We start from the raw sequence: 6,140 nt of genomic DNA on the forward strand, positions 1-6,140 counted from the left end.
GGTTGAAAAATAAATAATAAGTATATATTATTAACATAAATAATAAATTCGTATACAAATTGTGTGATTTCTTTACTAAAATACGTCCGCCCCTGAGGGGGTGGGGGTCGGTCGAGTGGGGTGGGGGCGATCGCCCCTACCGCCCCCTCCCTGGATCCGCCTGTGCTGTCTTCAACTACACAAGTTTTAACAATAACTTCCTGTTTGTGCGTGTGTGTTTAACATTTGTGAACTGATCAACCGCAAGAAATTTCCAGAAAAATAATCTCTAGTTCTAGGTCGACTGAACTGTGTGACACGCTTGAGCAATTGCAGCTAGTAACACAAGAACAACATTTTTTTAAAAAATACTTTAAAAAAAAAAGAAGCTTATATAAGCGGGGTTTGAAGCTAAAGACCACCTCTTCAATTTAAATAAAAGCAAATTACACACTCAAAATATTATGAGCGTAGAAAAAGGGGGTTTTGAGTTTAATGCCCCCTCCTCTAGAGGGCTTTAAATTAAAAACCCATTCAAATAGGAATGAGTTTTAAACGCCCTCCAGCGGGGTTTGAAGCTAAAAACCACCTCATCAATATAAAAAAAGAAAATTACACACTTGAAATACTATGAGCTTAGCCAAAGGGGGTTTTAAGTTTAAAGCCCCCCCTACAAAGGAGTTTAAAGCTAAAAAAACCACCTCTTCAATTTAAAAAAAAATCAAATTGCACACTCAAAATTCTATGAGCGTAGCCAGGGGGGGGGGTGAGTTTTAACTCTTCTCCTCCAGAGGGCTTTATATTTAAAGTCCCTCCAGATAGTTTTGAGGTTGAAAACCCCTCTCTTCAAGATTATTATAAAGCAAATACAGTCACCATATTCTATGAGCTAAGTTTTTTTGAATTTGTTAAAATAAAACTCCAGAGATTTTTAGTTTAAAACCTCCCAGCAGATGATTTTGACGATAAAATTTCCCTTTTGCGATATAAGATCTAAAGCAAACTATAGTCACCTAATTCCAAGAGCGTAGCCAAGAGAGGTTACAAATTTCTACAAGTCGCTAGGATCCATTATTAGAGTGCAGTGAATAGCCATCTGCCTTCATTTTCACCTATCCTTTGGTCTGCTGGACCGTTGGGGCACCACATAAGATCTGTCAACATTCTTTCTCCATTCTTCTCTCTCATTTGCCTTTGATAGAATTTCATTCTTATATTCTTTCTGAAAATATTGAAACCAGAATTTTTTCCTGCCTGGGTGGACCACTTCGGGGACCGATTTTGAGTTTGTGTTTCCACACAAACTGTCTTTGTAACCTTGTTTATATTTATTCTTGTTTTGTCAGGTACAAGAACTAATTGTGTAAAATACCAGCTTGATCCACTATTGGGTGTGGAAGGAATAACGTGTGTACAAACGTTTTTTTACCAGACAGACCAAGTGAGTTGCTGTAAGATTTGTAATATATTTGTTCTTTTAATACAATACACAGTGGTTTGCTACTCTTTATAGGGTCAAACTTAAGCAAGTTACACTATACAGATTGGTATATTTACTTAGACTTAGATTCCAACTTGCCATTCGACGCATTGGGCGGTAAGAGGTCTCCATAAAGATCTGTTTTTGGCAACGTCTAGAGCCTCTTCCCACCTGATGTCCACTACTCTGATGTCATCCGTTAAAGTGTGGCACCAAGTTATACGAAGACCCTCCTGTTTATGTTTTCATCGTATTGGCCTCCATGTCATTTCAACTCTTGGTGTACGTAATTAATTCTGTAGGAGGACATCTTCTTACCTTCTTCTATATTACAGACGTTACTTTAAAATAAAGATAATTACGTCCTACGCATTTCATTTGTCAATCTATTCATGCATGTTAATCGATGACATAAACTCTATCTGGGAAATATTTGTGTTTCCATAATATTACTTTGATTGGACTAGAACTTTCCTCACATATTTTGGTTAATTTAAAAGATTCTTATCACACACACACGCACATACACACACATACATACATACATATATTAAACTGTGGTCGTTAGAATGTTTTTAGTTTTCAAGTCAATATTTCATATCCACTAAGGTAGCTCTAGGCCCGTGTCTTTGATGATCTTCCTCTTACTACTCAAAGATACTAGATGAAATTTAATTATCTAAATCTAAACAGCACCTTTTTGGTTCAACGAACTATCACAGGGAAGTCTTCCGTTTTTTTGTTGTTTTTTTTTAGAAACTTAAATAAAATTCTTTGACCTGGAAACATCAGCTGCGAGGAGAGGGGGGGGACTGTTGTGTGGGCGACATCGTTCCGACCATAATCAAAGCCCAGGCTTTCATCTCATCTTTACAGTCCTCAGACAACGCCGCCTGCGTTGGTTCGGACATGTTCGCTGGATAGGGGACAATAGCTCCCCGAGAGTCATTCTCTACGGACATCTCGAGAAAAACTGGTCGCTTCCACCTCCGTTACATGGATGTAATAAAACGAGACCTCAAATCAGTGAACATCGATACTGACCATTGGGAAGACATTGCTCTAGACCGCACTAGATGGAGAGAGACAGTTACCAAGAAAGCTATGGGCAGCGAAAAAAACATGGGCCTCGGCTCTGGAAGAAAAGCGTAACATGCGAAAAATGGCAAGCTCCTCTACCACCAAAGCGAAAGCCACCTTAACCTGCGATATTTGTGGACGGAAGTGTCTCTCCAAAATACGGCTCCACAGTCACATGAAAAAGTTTTCAACATGAACCATAGTCGCTCTACGACTGAAGGAGGTCAACAAACGAAATAACTTATAAAGTATTTTAAGATTATTGAATGTAATTAACAATCTGAAGGTTTTGAAATGGAATGTGTCCATTCTGTGGCACAATCAGGACCAGATTAAGACTCGATAATGCTCTAAACTATTTGAGATGTGATTGTATGGGGGTGTTTCAAAATCCAACTATTACTAGTTATTGCCATTCAGGGCCGGATTTAAGGAGGGTAGGCGAGGTTACAGCTTTTCACAACTTTCACATTTATATAGGAGTACAGAAATCTCTAGCGAAGCAAACAGTTTCAATTTTAGTTGGAAGTTGATGTTTCTGGTCTAGATTTCCTACAATTTATGACCGAGTAGGCCTATTCTATATTGTTTACAACTAACTCATGACATAATTTTTTATTTTTTTTTACAATTTACTAATGACGGAAGATGCCAAGCTAAAACGGGTTATCTATTTTAGTGAACTTCCATCTCTTGTTATCTTTGATCCTAGTATTTGAATGAGTCAAACTCTTCTAATGTTTGGCCATATAGCTTTGTGCTTCTTTTCGGCACCAATTGACAAATCAACTGCTTTGGCTGCTTGGAAGCGAGATCCTGTGCCTGGTCAACAGTTTCTCTTATGATGTTTTTATTATCTGCAAATAAAGTCTGTGTAGGTTATACATAAATCCTGCACTTGGCGCACTATAGCAGACCTTAAAAAACTTATTACATATTGTAAATGAATGTTAAATGGTGTAACGTTGCAGAATGCGAATGTCGTGTAATGCTGGGATCTTGCTTCCTGAAGTACTCTTTACACGTGACAAGACAAATACTATAAACTGACTTAAGTCCGTTTCAGCAGACAAATATAAAGTTTATTTTACTACAATAATAATAATACTGCACTCCTTGTTAGTGCTACAAGTCAAGAAGTAATAAACAATCCTATCCGCATAACAGCGGTATCAAATGTATCCAATATATGTTAGAGTCTCTAGATTACAAATCACGTCCGCATCTCAGCGGGTAACACTGTGCAGAAATATAGATTAACTAATACATATCTCAAAAGGAGCCCTGGCAACAACTGCCCACAAGTTACTATCTAACTGAATTTACTACAGACTTTTTTAAGTAACTACTGTCCATCCTGGACAAAAATATATTACTTGACCACCCGGTCCAAAGTATACCACTTGACTGCCGACTTGACTGACTTGACTGCGCTCAAAGTCAACTTTATTCATTCTACTTCCTGTTTTCTAAATCAGGAATTCCACGTGTCTTTTAACTCTTAACATGACGTGAATATTAAATCACGCAATGTCAGCTGAGACTGTGACACATAAACTTTTATTTCTAACGTATACGCATTAGTCTAATTTGTTTAGAAGCAACTTTACATTTTCAGAGGCTATAAGCACTGCGGTCCTGCACTTTACACAATTCTTTTTTCTTCTTCTTCTTCTTCTTCTTCAGTAATCAGTACATCTGTTTCTAAACTTTTGGCTGTTACTCGCTCAATTGGAGAGAACACCAAGTGAAGCCACCCTGCTCTGTGTCATAGAAATTCTGAAATAAATTTGATCAATCAAATTTTGATAATGACCGCTAAATTAAACAAACTGATACAGACAAAGTGAGTAATAAGACGCATGCTGTGAAAATGTCTGGAAAACTTTATGATCAACAGTAGTTGTCTATGATAAAAACAGCCAAATCTCGTGTAGCTGTTTATAATCAAAGAAAATAAACAGCAAAACTTCGTACACAGACTTGATTTGTCGTTATGAACGGTTTCTTTAAAGGATTGCATCCCTGAACAATAGTCTATGGCCATGTCATTTTGGGTTAAAAGCGACAAGAAGAATGGTGGCATCATATAGCTCTATGTCTTTATCTTCTATGTTATATCTTCTATGTTCGCCATTCACTGTAATAGGACAAGCACGAAACCTATTTACCATACTTTGATGTTTGCTGCTTTAATGTTTAATGATACTTTTTTTGTTTGTTTATTTGTTTAGATTTCATCTCCTTGAGATTTTTTTTTCAATTTTGTTGTTAACATTTTGTGCACAATACAAAAGACAACAAAACACTATTACATAACGTTTACTCCGTCAGATCAGATAAAAGATTTAATGACATTTATTTAGTCAGTTAGGGTCTCTGACTTAAAACAGCTAATCAAATCTGCAAATAACTAAAAGAAATTTGTATTTAAATATTTTAAATACAGAAAATAAAAGAAACAGATTGAGCTTCGAAAAAATTGAATAATTAGCAGATGTGTCCAATTATAAATTCGTGACCATCAGGACTATCCCTTTAACTTTAGACCTAATTGTTATTGTTACCACGCCCCTTTCCTTATTTTCCTGTACAACACACATAGATATTTTCTAAACTAAACTCTCTCTCTTCCCCCTTCCCTTTAAAACTTGGTTTGTGAATATACATGGAAAAAAGAATGGGACTATCTGGCAACCATAATATAGTCTTCTCAAATGTACAGTTAGGACTAGCCCCTGCTACAATAAACCTGATGAAAAACTGTTCCTTACATTGAAGAAATCCAAGCCGTTGGTAGGCCTATATTAATTCAAAACTTAAAACACGGGTTAATGTTTTAAAACTAATATAAAGTTTGGGATATTTTTCAGGGATCTTTTCAGATTCTAAATTATATTACTTTTTACAAAAATACATTTTTTTCCTTTAATGCCATCCCTATAATTAGTTCTCACGTGGGCCCCAACTGGTCCAGAGTTATGGACCCAAGTGCAATCAACTCATTTGCGCTATTGTTGCCACGCCATAGACTGTGGGCCCCTGATATTATAGCTCTGTGCCCGTGTTCATTGAACCCCTTCGCTTTTGACGTGAATTAATAACATGCCATAAGTTTCCAGCTGAGTATACAGTCGAATCTGGTTAATCGGGCCACATTGGGACGCTATTGTTTTAATCATTAGGCTGCTACGACTAAATGAATATGCCCTATGTTAGAAGACTTTTGATACTTTGAACATTTATTGTAGGCTATATATAGCGAACGTACAAACAAGAACTATAATTGTTGTTTATAAACTTTGCATGTTCATTGGAAAATAATTTTAAAATAAACTTTTTCGAAACGATCCATCCCACAATGTAGGCCTACAGGTACTCAGCATGGAATTAGTTTAAAAAAAAATAAGTTCTTACTAAATTCGAGCCAATGTTTGAAGAATTTACCCAATGTGGTCTGAAGAGTTCTCTTGTCAAACTGTACTTTAACTAATTCACACAAAAAAAAAAAAAAAAAAAAAAAAAACAACTACACACACACACACACACATACACACACACATACACACACACAAACGCAGCAATAGAAATTCCTTCGTTT

This window comes from Biomphalaria glabrata, chromosome 13, assembly GCF_947242115.1.
Source record: "Biomphalaria glabrata chromosome 13, xgBioGlab47.1, whole genome shotgun sequence".
In the NCBI taxonomy this organism is placed as follows: Eukaryota; Metazoa; Mollusca; class Gastropoda; family Planorbidae; genus Biomphalaria; species Biomphalaria glabrata.